The sequence below is a fragment of the Leucopleurus acutus genome (assembly GCF_964270905.1).
Source record: "Leucopleurus acutus genome assembly, chromosome: X".
Lineage (NCBI taxonomy): Eukaryota > Metazoa > Chordata > Mammalia > Artiodactyla > Delphinidae > Leucopleurus > Leucopleurus acutus.
This window is the reverse complement of record NC_139148.1, coordinates 64,853,400-64,869,089: the sequence shown is the minus strand read 5'-3', so window position 1 is coordinate 64,869,089 and position 15,690 is coordinate 64,853,400.

Below are 15,690 nucleotides of genomic sequence, written 5' to 3'. Positions count from 1 at the left end.
ATCCTGTTCCATTGATCTATATTTTTTTTTTGAGCCAGTACCATACTGTCTTGATTACTGTAGCTTTGTAGTATAGTCTGAAGTCAGGGAGCTGATTCCTCCAGATCCGTTTTTGTTTCTCAAGATTGCTTTGTCTATTTGGGGTCTCTTGTGTTTCCATACAAATTGTGAACTTTTATGTTCTAGTTCTGTGAAAAGTACCAGTGGTAGTTTGATTGGGACTGCATTGAACTTGTAGATTGCTTAGGGTAGTAGAGTCATTTTCACAATGTTGATGCTTCCAATCCAAGAACATTGTATATGTCTCCATCTATTTGTATCATCTTTAATTTCTGTCATCAGTTTCTCATAATTTTCTGCATACAGTTCTTTTGTCTCCTTAGGTAGGTTTATTCCTAGATATTTTATTCTTTATGTTGCAATGGTAAATGGGAATGTTTTCTAATTTCACATGCAGATTTTTCATCGGTAGTATATAGGACTGCTAGAGATTTCTGTGCATTAATTTTGTATTCAGCTACATTACCAAATTCATTGATTAGCTCCTGTAGTTTTCTGGTAGCATCTTTAGCATTCTCTATGTATAGTATCATGCCACCTGCAAAGAGTGAGAGCTTTACTTTTTGTTTTCTGAGTTCGATTCCTTTATTTCTTTTTCTTCTCTGATTCCTGTGGCTAAACCTTTCAAAACCATGTTGAATGATAGAGATGAGAGTGGGTAACCTTGTCCTGTTCCTGATATTAGTGGAAATGGTTTCAGTTTTTCACCATTGAGGACAATGTTGGCTGTGGGTTTGTCATATTTGGCCTTTTTTAAGATGAGGAAAGTTACCTCTATTCCTACATTCTGGAGGATTTTTATCATAAATGGGTGTGGAATTTTGTCAAAAGCTTTCTCTGCCTCTATTCAGATGATCATATGGTTTTTCTCCTTCAATTTTTTAATACAGTGAATCACAATGATTGATTTGCGTATATTGATGAATCCTTGCATTCTTCGGATAAACCCCACTTGATCATGGTGCATGATCTTTTCAGTGTGCTGTTGGATTCTGTTTGCTAGTATTCTGTTCAGGATTTTTGCATCTATGTTCATCAGTGATATTGGCCTGTAGTTTTCTTTCTTTGTGACATCTTTGTCTGGTTTTGGTATCAGGGTGGTGGTGTCCTCGTAGAATGAGTTTGGGAGTTTTCCTCTCTCTGCTGTATTTTGGAAGATTTTGCGAACGATAGGTGTTAGCTCTTCTCTGAATGTTTGATAGAATTTGCCTGTGAACCCATCTGGCCCTGGTCTTTGCTTATTGGAAGATTTTTAGTCACAGTTTCAATTTCAGTGCTTGTTATTGGTCTGTTCATATTTTCTATTTCTTCCTGGTTTAATCTCGGAAGGTTGTGCATTTCTAAGAGTTTGTTCATTTCTTCCAGGTCGTCCATTTCATTGGCCTATTGTTGCTTGTAGTACTCTATCATGATCCTTAGTATTTTTCAGTGCCAGTTGTTACTTCTCCTTTTTTATTTCTAATTCTATTGATTTGAATCTTCTCCCTTTTTTTCTTGTTGAGTGTGGCTAATGGTGTATCATTTTTTTTTATCTCCTCAAAGAACTAGCTTTTAGTTTCATTGATCTTTGCTATCGTTTCCTTCATTTCTTTTTCATTTATTTCTGATCTGATCTTTAGGATTTCTTTCCTTCTGCTAAATTTGGGGTTATTTTGTTCTTCTTTCTCTAATTGCTTTAGGCATAAGGTTAGGTTGTTTATTTGAGACATTTCTTGTTTTTTATGGTAGGATCGTATTGCTATGAACTTCTCTCTTAGAACTGCTTTTGCTGCATCCCATAGGTTTTGGGTCATCGTGTTTTCATTGTCATTTGTTTCTAGGTATTTTCTGATTTCCTCTTGATTTCTTCAGTGATCTCTTGGTTACTAAGTAGTGTTTTGTTTAGCCTCCATGTGTTTGTATTTTTTACAGTGTTTTTCCTGTAATTGATATCTAGTCTCATAATGTTGTGGTCGGAAAAGATACTTGATATGATTCCAATTTTCGTAAATTTACCAAGGCTTGATTTGTGTCCCAAGGTATGATGTATCCTGGAGAATGTTCCATAAGCACTTGAGAAGAAATTGTATTCTGTTGTCTTTAGATGGAATGTCCTATAAATATTAATTAAGTCCATCTTGTTTAGTTTATAACTTAAAGCTTGTGTTTCCTCATTTATTTTCATTTTGGTTGATCTGTCCATTGGTGAAATTGAGGTATTCAAATCCCCTACTACGATTTTGTTACTGTTGATTTCCCCTTTTATGGCTGTCAGCATTTGCCTTATGTAGTGAGGTGCTCCTATATTGGGTGCATAAATATTTATAATTGTTATATATTCTTCTTGAATCGACCCCTTGATCATTATGTAGTGTCCTTCTTTGTCTCTTGTAATAGTCTTTATTTTAAAGTCTATTTTGTCTGATATGAGAATTGCTACTCCAGCTTTCTTTTGATATCCATTTGCATGGAATATCTTTTTCCATCCCCTCACTTTCACTCTGTATGTGTTCCTAGGTCTGAAGTGGGTCTCTTGTAGACAGCATATATATGGGTCTCTTTTTGCATCCATTCAGCCAGTCTATGTCTTTTGGTTGGCGCATTTAATCCATTTCCATTTAAGGTAATTATCGATATATATGTCCCTATTCCCATTTTCTTAATTGTTTAGGGTTTGTTATTGTAGGTCTTTTCCTTCTCCTGTGTTTCCTGTCTAAAGAAATTCCTTTAGCACTTATTGTAAAGCTGGTTTGGTGGTGCTGAATTCTCTTAGCTTTTTCTTGCCTGTAAAGGTCTTTATTTCTTCATCAAATCTGAATGAGATCCTTGCTGGGTAGAGTAATCATGGTTGCAGGTTTTTCTCCTTCATCACTTTAAATATGTCCTGCCAGTCCCTTCAGGCTTGCAGAGTTTCTGCTGAAAGATCAGCTGTTAACCTTATGTGGATTCCCTTGTGTGTTATTTGTTGTTTTTCCCTTGCTGCTTTTAATATGTTTTCTTTTTATTTAATTTTTGATAGTTTGATTAATATGTGTCTTGGCATGTTTCTCCTTGGATTTATCCTGTATGTGACTCTCTGTGTATCCTCTATTTGATTAACTATTTCCTTTCCTATGTTAGGAAATTTTCAACTATAATCTCTTCAAATATTTTCTCAGTCTCTTTCTTTTTCTCTTCTTCTTGTGGGACCCCTATAATTCGAATGCTGGTGTGTTTAATGTTGTCACAGTGGTGTCTGAGACTGTTTCAATTCTTTTCATTCCTTTTTCTTTATTCTGCTCTGCAGTATTTATTTCTGCTATTTTGTATTCCTGGTCACTTATCCATTCTTCTGCCCCAGTTATTGTGCTGTTTATCCCTTCTAGAGAATTTTTAATTTCATTTATTGTGTTTTTCATCACTGTTTGTATGCCCTTTAGTTCTTCTAAGTCCTTGTTAAACGTTTGTTTTTTTATCTCTATTCTATTTCCTAGATTTTGGATCAACCTTACTATCATTCTGAATTCTTTTTTAGGTAGACTGCCTATTTCCTCTTCATTTGTTAGGTCTGGTTGGTGTCTCCCTTGCTCCTTCATCTTCTGTGTGTTTTTCTGTCTTCTCATTTTACTTAACTTACTGTGTTTTGGGTCTCCTTTTTGCAGGCTGCTGGTTCGTAGTTCCCGTTTTTTTTGGTGTCTGTCCCCAGTGGCTAAGGCTGGTTCAGTGGGTTGTGTAGGCTTCCTGGTAGAGGGGACTAGTGCCTGTGTTCTGGTGGATGACGCTGGATCTTGTCTTTCTGGTGGGCAGGTCCACGTTTGGTGGTGTTTTTTGGGGTGTCTGTGGCCTTATTATGATTTTAGCCTGTGTGCTAATGGGTGGGGTGGTGTTCCTGTCTTGCTAGTTGTTTGGCATAGGGTGTCCTGCAGTGTAGCTTGCTGGTCCTTGAGTGAAGTTGGGTTTTCACATTGAGATGGAGATCTCTGCAATATTTTCACCGTTTTTACTTAGATCTGGGAGGTCTGTTGTGGACCAGTGTCCAGATCTTGGCTCTTCCACCTCAGAGGCACAGCCCTGACACCTGGTTGGAGCACCAAGAGCCTTTCATCCACACGTCTCAGAATAAAAGGGAGAGAAAGTAGAAAGAAAGAAAGAAAGAAGAGACAATAAAATAAAATAAAGTAAAAAACAAAAACAACAAAAAAAGAAAGAACCCTAGGACAAATGGTAAAAGCAAAACTATACAGAGAAAATCACACACAGAAGCATACTCATGCACACTCACAAGAGAAAAAGGGGGGGAAATATATCTTTGCTGCCAAAGTCCACCTCTTCAATTTGGGATGATTCATTGTCTATTCAGGTATTCCACAGATGCAGGGTACATCACATTGATTCTGGAGATTTAATCCTCTGCTCTTGAGGCTGCTGGTAGAAATTTCCCTTTCTCTTCTTTGTTTGCCGAGCTCTCAGTGTTCAGGTTTGTATTTGGGCCCACCTTTGTGTGTAGGTTGCCTGAAGGCGTCTGTTCTTCGCCCAGAGAGGACGGGGTTGAAGGAGCATCTGATTCGGTGGCTCTGGCTCACTGAAGTCAGGGGGATGTAGGGGTACAGATGCAGGGCGAGACTGTGGCGGCAGAGCCTGGCATGACATTTTAGCAGCCTGAGACACGCTGTACATCCTCCCGGGGAAGTTGTCCCTGGGTCACGGGACCCCGGCAGTGGTGGGCTGCACAGTCTCCTGCGAGGGGAGGTGTGGATCATGACCTGTGCTTCAGATTTCTCGGTGGCTGCAGCAGCAGCCTTAGCATCCCCTGCCCATCTCTGGGGTCCTCGCTGATAGCTGCAGCTCACACCAGTCTCTGGAGCTCCTTTGTGCGGTGCTCTTAATCCCCTCTCCTCAAGCATCAGGAAACAAAGAGTCAAGAAAAAGTCTTGCCTCTTCAGCAGCTCCAGACTTTTCCCAGACTCCCTCCCAGTTAGCCGTGGCACACTAGCCCCCTTCAGGCTATGTTCATGCAGCCAACTCTAGTCCTCTCCCTGGGATCCAACCTCCGAAGCCTGTGCCTCAGCTCCCAGGCCCTGCCCATCCCGGCGGATGAGCAGACAAGCCTCTCGGGCTGATTAGTGCTGGTCTGCACTGATCCTCTGTGCGGGAATCTCTCTGCTTTGCCCTCTGCACCCTGTTGCTATGCTCTGATCCATGGCTCCAAAGCTTCACCCCTCCACCACCTGCATTGTCTGCCCTTGAAGGGGCTTCCTAGTGTGTGGACACATTTCCTCCTTCACAGCTCCCTCCCAGTGGTGCAGATCCCATCCCTATTCTTTTGTCTCTGTTTGTTCTTTTTTCTTTTGCCCTACCCAGGTACGTGGGGAATTTCTTGTCTTTTGGGAGGTCTGAGGTCTTCTGCCAGCATTCAGTAGGTGTTCTGTAGGAGCTGTTCCACATGTAGATGTATTTCTGATATATTTGTAGAGAGGAAGGTGATCTCCACATCTTACGCTTCCGCCATCTTGAAGCTCCTCCCCTCGTTTGTAGATATTTTGCTGATGGCCAATCTGACCAGTGTGAGGTGATACCTCACTGTAGTTTTGATTTGCATTTCTCTAATAATTAGTGATGTTGAGCATCTTTTCATGTGCTTTTTGGCCATCTATATGTCTTTGGAGAAATGTCTATTTAGATCTTCTGTCCAGTTTTTTTTTTTTTTTTTTTTTTGCAGTATGTGGACCTCTCACTGTTGTGGCCTCTCCCGTTGTGGAGCACAGGCTCTGGACACGCAGGCTCAATGGCCATGGCTCATGGGCCCAGCCACTCCGTGGCATGTGGGATCTTCCTGGACTGGGGCACAAACCCGTGTCCCCTGCATTGGCAGGCGGACTCAACCACTGCACCACCAGGGAAGCACTTCTGTCTGGTTTTGATTGGCTTTTTTTTTTTATTGAGCTGCATGTGCTGTTTGTATATTTTGGAGATTAATCCTTTGTCAGTTGCTTCATTTGCAAATATTTTCTCCCAATATGAGGGCTGTCTTTTTGTTTTGTTTGTGGTTTCCTTTGCTGTGCAAAAGCTTTTAAATTTCATTAGGTCCCACTTGTTTACTTTTGTTTTTATTTTCATTACTCTAGGTGGTGGATCAAAAAAGATCTTGCTGTGATTTATGTCAAAGAATGTTCTGCTTGGGCTTCCCTGGTGGCACAGTGGTTGAGAGTCCACCTGCCGATGCAGAGGACATGGGTTTGTACCCCAGTCCAGGAGGATCCCACATGCCGCGGAGTGGCTGGGCCCGTGAGCCATGGCCTCTGAGCCTGCTCGCCCAGAGCCTGTGCTCAGCAATGGGAGAGGCCACAACAGTGAGAGGTCTACATACTGCAAAAAAAAAAAAAAAAAGAAAAAAAAAAAGAAAAGAAAGAAAGAAAGAAAGAATGTTCTGCCTATATTTTCTTTGAAGAGTCTCACAGTATCCAGCCTTACATTTAGGTCTTTAATCCATTTTGAGTTTATTTATTTATGTTTTTAGTACAGTGTTAGGGAGTGTTCTAATTTCATTCTTTTACATGCAGCTGTCCAGTTTTCTCAGCACCACTTATTGAAGAGGCTGTCTTTCTCCATTGTATATTCTTTCCTCCTTTATCAAAAATAAGGTGACCATATGTGTGTGGGTTTACCTCTGGGCTTTCTATCCTGTTCCATTGATGTATATTTCTGTTTTTGTGCCTGTACCACTCTGTCGTGATTATTGTAGCTTGGTAGTATAGTCTGAAGTCAGGGATCCTGATTCCTCCTGCTCCGTTTTTCTTTCTCAAGATTGCTTTAGCTATTCAGGGTCTTTTGTGTTTCCATATAAATTGTGAAATTTTTATTCTAATTCTCTGAAAAATGCCATTGGTAATTTGATAGGGATCACATTAAATCTGTAGATTGCTTTGGGTACTATAGTCATTTTCACAATGTTGATTCTTTCAATCCAAGAACATGGTAAATCTCTCCTTCTGTTTGTATCATCTTTAATTTCTTTCATCAGTGTCTTATCGTTTTCTGCATACAGGTCTTTTGTCTCCTTAAGTAGGTTTAATCCTATGTATTTTATTCTTTTTTTGCAATGGTAAATGGGAGTGTTTCCTTAATTTCTCTTTCAGATTTTTCATCATTACTGTATAGCAATGCAAGAGAGTTCTGTGTATTCATTTTGTATCCTGCAACTTTACAAAATTCATTGATGAGCTCTAGTAGTTTATGGTAACATCTTTAGGATTTTATATATTTAGTACCATGCCATCTGCAAACAGTGATGTTTACTTCTTCTTTTCCAAATTGGGTTCATTTTATTTCTTTTTCTTCTCTAATAGCCTTTGCCAGGACTTCCAAAACTATGTTGAATAAAACTGGTGAGAGTGGACATCCTGTCTTCTTCCTCATCTGAGAGAAATACTTTCAGGTTTTCTCCACTGAGTATGATGTTAGCTGTAGGTTTTTTGTTTATGGCCTTTCGTATCTTGAGGTAGGTTCACTCTAAGCCCAATTTTTGGAGTTTTTATGGTAAATTTGAATTCAATTTTGTCAAAAAGATTTTTCTGCATCTATTGAGGTGATCATATAGTTTTTATTCTTCAATTGTTAATGTGGTGTACCAAATTGCTTGATGTTTGTGTATTGAAAAATCCTCGCATCCCTAGGGTGAATTCTACTTTATCAGGGTGTATGATCCCTTTAATGTTTTGTTGGATTCTGTTTGCTAGTAGTTTGTTGAGGATTTTTGCTTCTATGTTTATCAGTGATAGTGGCATGTAAATTTCTTTTTTTGGGATATTTTTGTCTGCTTTTGATATTAGGGTAATTGTGGCCCCATCAAATGAGCTTGGGAGTGTTCCTTCCACTGCAATTTTTTGGAAGAGTTTCAGAAGGCAGATGTTAACTCTTCTCTATATGTTTGATATAATTTGCCTGTGAAGTCATTTGGCCCTGGACTTTTGTTTGTTGGAAGATTTTAAATCACACTTTCAATTTCAGTACTTGTGATTAGTCTGTTTATATTTTCTATTTCTTCCTGGTTCAGTATTGGAAGATTGGACCTTTCTAAGAATTTGTCCATTTCTTCTAGGTTGCCCATTTTATTACCATATGGTTGCTTATAGAAGTAGTCTCTTATGATCCTTTGTATTTTTGTGGTGTCTGTTGGAGGTTCTGTTTTCATTTCTAATTTAATTGATTTGGATCATCTCCCTTTTTTGCTTGTTGACTCTGGCTAATGGTTTATCAATTTTGTTTATCTTCTCAGAGAACCCACTTTTAGTATTATAGATCTTTGCTGTTGTTTTCTTCATCTCTATTTCATTTATTTCAGCTCTGATCTTTATGATTTCTTTCCTTCTACTAAGATTGGGTTTTGTATGTTCTTTCTCTAGTTGTTTTAGGTGTAAGAATAAGTTGTTAACTTGAGATTTTTCTTTTTCTTGAGCTAGGACTATATTGATATAAACTTCTATCTTGGAATTGTTTTTGCTGTGTCCCATAGGCTTCAGATTACTGTGTTTTCATTATCATCTCTAGGTATTTCTTTATTTCTTGATCTCCCCTTTGATTTTTCAGTGATACATTGATTATTTAGTAATATATTGTTTAGCTTCCACATGTTTATGTTTTATACAGTTTTTTTCCCTAATTGATTTCTAGTCTCATAGTGTTGTGATTGGAAAATATGCTTGAAAGTATTTCATTTTCCTTAAATTTACCAAGGCTTGATATGTGACCCAATATGTGATCTATACTAAGGAATGTTCCATGTGCACTTAAAAAGAAAGTGTATTCTGATGCTTTCAGATGGAATGTCCAATAAATATCGATTAAGTCTATCTGGTCTAATGTGGCATTTAAGGCTTGTGTTTCCTTACTAATTTTCTGTCTCTATGATCTATCCATTGGTGTAAGTGGGGTGTTAAAATTCCACTATTATTGTGTTACTGTTGATTTCCCCTTTTATGGCTGTCAGCATTTGCCTTATATATTGAGGTGCTCCTATGTAGGGTGCATATATATTTATAATTGTTATATGTTCTTTGTGGATTGATCTCTTGATCATTATGCAATGTCCTTACTTGTCTCTTGTAACATTCTTCATTTTAAAGTCTATTTTGTCTGATATTAATATTCTTATTCCAGCTTTCTTTTGATTTCCATTTGCATGAAATACCTTTTTCCATCTGCTTACTTTCAGTCTGTGTGATTCCCTAGGTCTGAAGTGGGTCTCTTTTAGACAGCATATATTTGGGTCTTGTTTTTGTATCCATTCAGCCAGTCTCTCTTTTGGCTGGAGCATTTAACCCATTTACATTTAAGGTAATTATCCATATGTATGTTCCTATTGCCATTTTTTTAATTGCTTTCGGTTTGTTTTGGTAGGTTTTTTTTCTTGTGTTTCCCACCAAGAGAAGTTCCTTTAGCATTTGTTGTAAAGCTGGTTTGGTGGTGCTGAATTCTCTTAGCTTTTTCTTGTCTGTAAAGCTTTTGATTTCTTCATTGGGTCTGAGTGAGATTCTTGCTGGTTAGAGTAATCTTGTTTGTAGATTATTCCCTTTCACCACTTTAAATATTTCATGCCACTCCCTTCTGGCCTGCAGATTTTCTACTGAAATGTCAGCTGATAACCTTATGTGTATTTTCTGTATGTTATTTTTTTGCTTTTCCCTTGCTCCTTTAACATTTTTGCTTTGAATTTAATTTTCATTAGTTTGATTAATATGCGTCTTTGCTTGTTCCTCCTTGGGTTTATCCTGTATGCCACTCTTTGTGCTTTCTGCACTTGGGTGACTATTTCCTTTCCCACGTTAGGGAATTTTTTGCCTATGATCTCTTCAAATATTTGCTCAGACCCTTTCTCTTTCTCTTCTTTATCTGGGACCCCTGTAATTTGAATGTTGTTGCATTTGATGTTGTCCCAGAAGTCTCTGAGACTGTTTTTATTTCTTTTCATTCTTTTTTCTTTATTCTGTTCAGCAGCAGTTATTTCTACCATTCTATCTTTCAGCTCACTTATGCATTCTTCTGCCTCAGTTATTCTGCTATTGCTTCTTTTTTTTTTTTTGTGGCACACTGGCCTCTCACTGTTGTGGCCTCTCCCATTGTGGGGCACAGGCTCTGGACGTACAGGCTCAGCAGCCATGGCTCACAGGCCCAGCTGCTCTGTGGCACATGGGATCTTCCCAGACCAGGGCACGAACCTGTGTCACCTGCATTGTCAGGTGGACTCTCAACCACTGCACCACGAGGGAAACCCCTGCTATTTCTTCTTTCTAGTGTATTTTCCATTTCAGTTATCTTACTGTTCATCACGGTTTGTTCTTTAGTTCTTCTAGGGTCTTGTTAAAAATTTCTTGTATCTTCTTGATCTGTGCTCCACTCTATTTCTGAGAGCCTGGTTAATCTTTAGTATCTTTACTCTGAATTCTTTTTCATGTAGCTTGCCTATTGGTCTTGTAACTTTTTACCTTGCTCCTTCATCTGCAACATATTTCTCTGTCATCTTATTTTGTCTAACTTACTGTGTTTGTTGTCTCCTTTCCACAGGCTGCAGACTCATAGTTCCTCTTGCTTCTTGTGTCAGCACCCTGGTATGTGAGGTTGGTCCAGGGGCTTGTGTAGGCTTCCTGATTGGAGGGCTGGTGCCTGCGCTCTGGGGGTTGGAGTTGAGTCTTGTCCCTCTGGTGGGAAGGGCCATGTCAGTGTGTGTGTTTGGGGTGTCTGTGAGCTTAGTATGACTTTAAGCAGCCTGTCTTCTGATGGTTTGGGCTGTGTTCCTGTCTTGCTTGTTGTTTGGCCTGAGGCTTTCAGCACTGGAGCTTACAAGCAGGTGGTGGAGCTGGGTCATATTGCTGAGATGGGAACGTCTGGGAGAGCTCACAGTGATTAATATTCCCTTGGGCCAAGAATTCTCTGGTGTTCTAGCTGCCTGGACTCAGCACTCCCAGAATGGGGGCTCAGTGTTGAACCCAGGGTGGGGAAGAAAGACACGGCAAGCAGCATATAATGACCATAAAAAATAAAAAATAGGGCTTCCCTAGTGATACAGTGGTTGAGAATCTGCCTGCTAATGCAGGAGACACAGGTTTGAGCCCTGGTCTGGGAGGATCCCACGTGCCGCGGAGCAACTCGGCCTGTGAGCCACAACTACTGAGCCTGCGCGTCTGGAGCCTGTGCTCCACAACAAGAGAGGCTGCGATAATGAGAGGCCTATGCACCGTGATGAAGAATGGCCCCTGCTTGCCACAACTAGAGAAAGCCCTTGCAAAGAAACAAAGATGCAACCCAGCAAAAATAAATAAATTAATTAAGAGTTAAGACTTCAACATATTCATTAAAAAAATAAAATAAATAAATAAATAAATAAATAAAAGAAAACAGAGAAACAAAACCCAAGACAAATTAAAATAAAAACAATCCAAAGAAACACAAACAACAAAAAAGCAAATTAAGCACAACATAAGAAAACAATGAAACAAACAGAAAACCATCCAACCCAATACAAGTAATGGAAACAAAAACAAGAAATAAAAAGCTAACTAAAGGCCCTGAAACAAGATTATGGAGTAGACGGACGTGCTCTCATTCCCTCTTGTGAGAACACCAATATCACAACTAGCTGCTGGACAATAATCGACAGGAAGACACTGGAACTCACCAAAAAATATATCCCACTTCCAAAGACAATAGAGAAGACACAATGAGATGGTAGGAGGGGCACAATCACAGTAAAAACAAATCCCATAACTGCTGGGTGGGTGACACACAGACTGGAGAACACTTATACCACAGAAGTCCACCCACTGGAGTGGAGGTTCTGAGCCCCACGTCAGGGTTCTCAACCTGCAGGTCCGGCAATGACAGGAGGAATTCCTAGAGAATCAGACTTTGAAGGCTAGTCGGATTTGATTGCAGGACTTTGACAGGACTGGGGGAAACAGAGACTACACTCTTGGAGGGCACACGTGAAGTAGTGTGCACATCGGGACTCAGGGGAAGGAGCAGTGGCCCCAGGGGAGACTGAATCAGACCTACCTGCTAGAGTTGGAGGGTCTCCTTCAGGAGTGGGGCTGGCTGTGGCTCACCGTTGGGACAAGAACACGGGCAGTGGAAGTTCTGGGAAGTACTCCTTGGCAAGAGCCCTCCCAGAGTCTGTCATTAGCCCCACCAAAGAGCCCAGGTAGGCTCCAGTGTTGGGTTGCCCAGGCCAAACAACCAACAGGGAGGGAACCCAGCTGCACCCATAAGCAGTCAAGCAGATTAAAGTTTTACTGAGCTCTGTCCACCAGAGCAACAGTCAGCTCTACCTACCACCAGCCCCTCCCATCAGGAAACTTGCACAAGCCTCTTAGATAGCCTCATCGAGGAGAGTGCAGACAGCAGAAGCAAAAAGAACTACAATCCTGCAGCCTGAGGAACAAAAACCACATTCACAGGAAGATAGACAGGGTGAAAAGACAGAGGGCTATGTACCAGGTGAAGGAACAAGATAAAACCCCAGAAAACAACTAAATGAAGGGGAGGTGGGCAACCTTCCAGAAAAAAAATTCAGAATAATGATAGTGAAGATGATTCAGAACCTCAGAAGAAAAATGGAGGCAAATATTGAGAAGATGCAAGAAATGTTTAATTAAGACCTAGAAGAAGTAAAGAACAAACAGAGAGGAAAAATACAATAACTGAAATGAAAAATACACTAGAATGAATAAGTAGCAGCATACCTGAGGCAGAAGAGTACCTGAGGATAAGTGACCTGGAAGACAGAATGGTGGAATTCACTGCCACAGAACAGAATAAAGACAAAAGAATGAAAAGAAATGAAGACAGTGTAAGAGACCTCTGGGACAACATTAAATGCAACAACATTCGCATTATAGGGGTCCCAGAAGGAGAAGAGAGAGAGAAAGGATGACAGAATATATTTGAAGAGATTATAGTATAAAACTTCCCTAACATGGGAAAGGAAATAGCCACCCAAGTCCAGGAAGTGAAGATAGTCCCATAAAAGATAAAGCCAAGGAGAAACACACCAAGACACATAGTAATCAAATTAGCAAAATTTAAAGACAAAGAAAAATTATTAAAATCAGCAAGGGAAAAATGACAAATAACATAAAAGGGAACTCCCATAATGTCAAAAGCTGATTTCTCAGCAGAAATTCTACAAGCCAGAAAAGAGTGGCACGATATATTTAAAGTGATGAAAGGGAAGACCCTACAACCAAGATTACTCTAGCCAGCAAGGAGCTGATTCAGATTTGATGGAGAAATCAAAAGCTTTACAGACAAGCAAAAGGTAAGAGAATTCAGCACCACCAAACCAGCTCTACAACAAATGCTAAGGAAAATTCTTTAAGTGGAAAATACAAGAGAAGAAAAGGACCTACAAAAACAAACCAAAACAATTAAGAAGATGGTCATAGGAACATACATATCGATAATTACCTTAAACGTGAATGCATTAAATGCCTCAACCAAAAGACACTGCCATGCTGAATGGATACAAAAACAAGGCCCATCTATATGCTGTCTACAAGAGATGCACTTCAGACCTAGGGACACATACAGACTGAAATTGAGGGGATGGAAAGAGATATTCCATGCAAATGGAAATCAAAGAAGCTGGAGTTGCAATACTCATATCAGAAAAAATATACTTTAAAATAAAGAATGCTACAAGAGACAAGGAAGGACACTACATAATGATCAAGGGATCAATCCAAGAAGAAGATATAACAATTATAAATAAATATGTGCCCAATGTAGGAGCACCTCAACATGTAAGGCAACTGCTAACAGCTTTAAAAGAGGAAATCGACAGTAACAAAATAATAGTGGGGACTTTAACATCTCAGTTACACCAATGGACAGATCATCCAAAATGAGAAAAAATAAGAAACAGAAGCTTTAAATGACACAGTCTACCAGATAGATTTAATTGATATTTATAAGACATTCCATCCAAACCCAGCAGATTACACTTTCTTCTCAAGTGTGCACAGAACATTCTCCAGGATAGATCACATCTTGGGTCACAAATCAAGCCTCAGTAAATTTAAGAAAATTGAAATCTTATCAAGCATCTTTTCTGACCACAATGCTATGAGATTAGAAATGATTACAGGGAAAAATACGTAAAAAACACAAACACATGGAGGGCAAACAATATGTTACTGAATAATCAAGAGATAACTGAAGAAATAAAAGAGGAAATCAAAAAACACCTAGAGAAAAATGACAGTGAAAACACGATGTTCCAAAACCTATGGGATGCAGCAAAAGCAGTTCCAAGAGGGAAGTTTATAGCTATACAAGCCTACCTCAAGAAACAAGAAAAATCTCAAATAAACAATCTAACCTTACACCTAAAGGAACTAGAGAAAGTAGAACAAACAAAACCCAAAGTTAGCAGAAGGAAAGAAATCATAAAGATCAGAGCAGAAATAAATGAAAAGAAACAAAGAAAGCAATAGCAAAGATCAATAAAACTAAAAGCTGGTTCTTTGAGAAGATAAACAAAATTGATAAACCATTAGCCAGACTCATCAAGAAAAAGAGGGAGAGGACTCAAATCAATAAAATTAGAAATGAAAAAGGAGAAGTTACAACAAACACCACAGAAAAACAAAGCATCACAAGAGACAACTACAAGAAACTCTATGCCAATAAAATGGACAAATTCTTAGAAATGTATAACCTTCCGAGACTGAACTAGGATGAAATAGAAAATATGAGCAGAACAATCACAAGTAATGAAATTGAAACTATGATTAAAAATCTTCCAACAAACAAAAGTCCAGGACCAGATGGCTTCACAGGTGAATTCCTGCAAACACTTAGAGAAGAACTAACACAAATCCTTCTCAAACTCTTCCAAAAAATTGCAGAGGAAGAAACACTCCCAAACTCATTCTATAAGGCTGCTATCACCCTGATACCAAAACCAGACAAAGATACTACAAAAAAAGAAAATTACAGACCAATATCACTGATGAATATAGATGCCAACATCCTCAACAAGATACTAGCAAGCAGAATCCAACACAACATTAAAAGGATCTTACACCATGATAAAGTGGTATTTATCCCAGGGAGGCCAGGATTCTTCAATATACACAAATGAATCAATGTGATACACCATATTAACAAATTGAGGAATGAAAACCATATGACCATCTTGATAGATGCGGAAAAAAGCTTTGACAAAATTCACCACCCATTTATGATAAAAGTTCTCCAGAAAGTGGGCATAGAGGGAACCTACTTCAACATAATAAAGGCCATATATGACAAAACCCACAGCAAGCATCATTCTCAATGGTGAAAACCTGAAAGCATTTCCTCTAAGATCAGGAACTAGACAAGTATGTCCACTCCCACCACTATTATTCAACATGGTTTTGGAAATCATAACCATGGCAATCAGAGAAGAAAAAGAAATAAATGTAATACAAATTGGAAAAGAAGTAACACTCTCAGTGTTTGCAGATGACACGATACTATACATAGAGAATCCTAAAGATGCCACCAGAAAACTACTAGAGCTAATCAATGAATTTGGTGAAGTTGCAGGATACAAAATTAATGCACAGAAATCTCTTGCATTCCTATACACTAATGATGAAAAATATGAAAGAGAAATTAAGGAAACATTCCCAT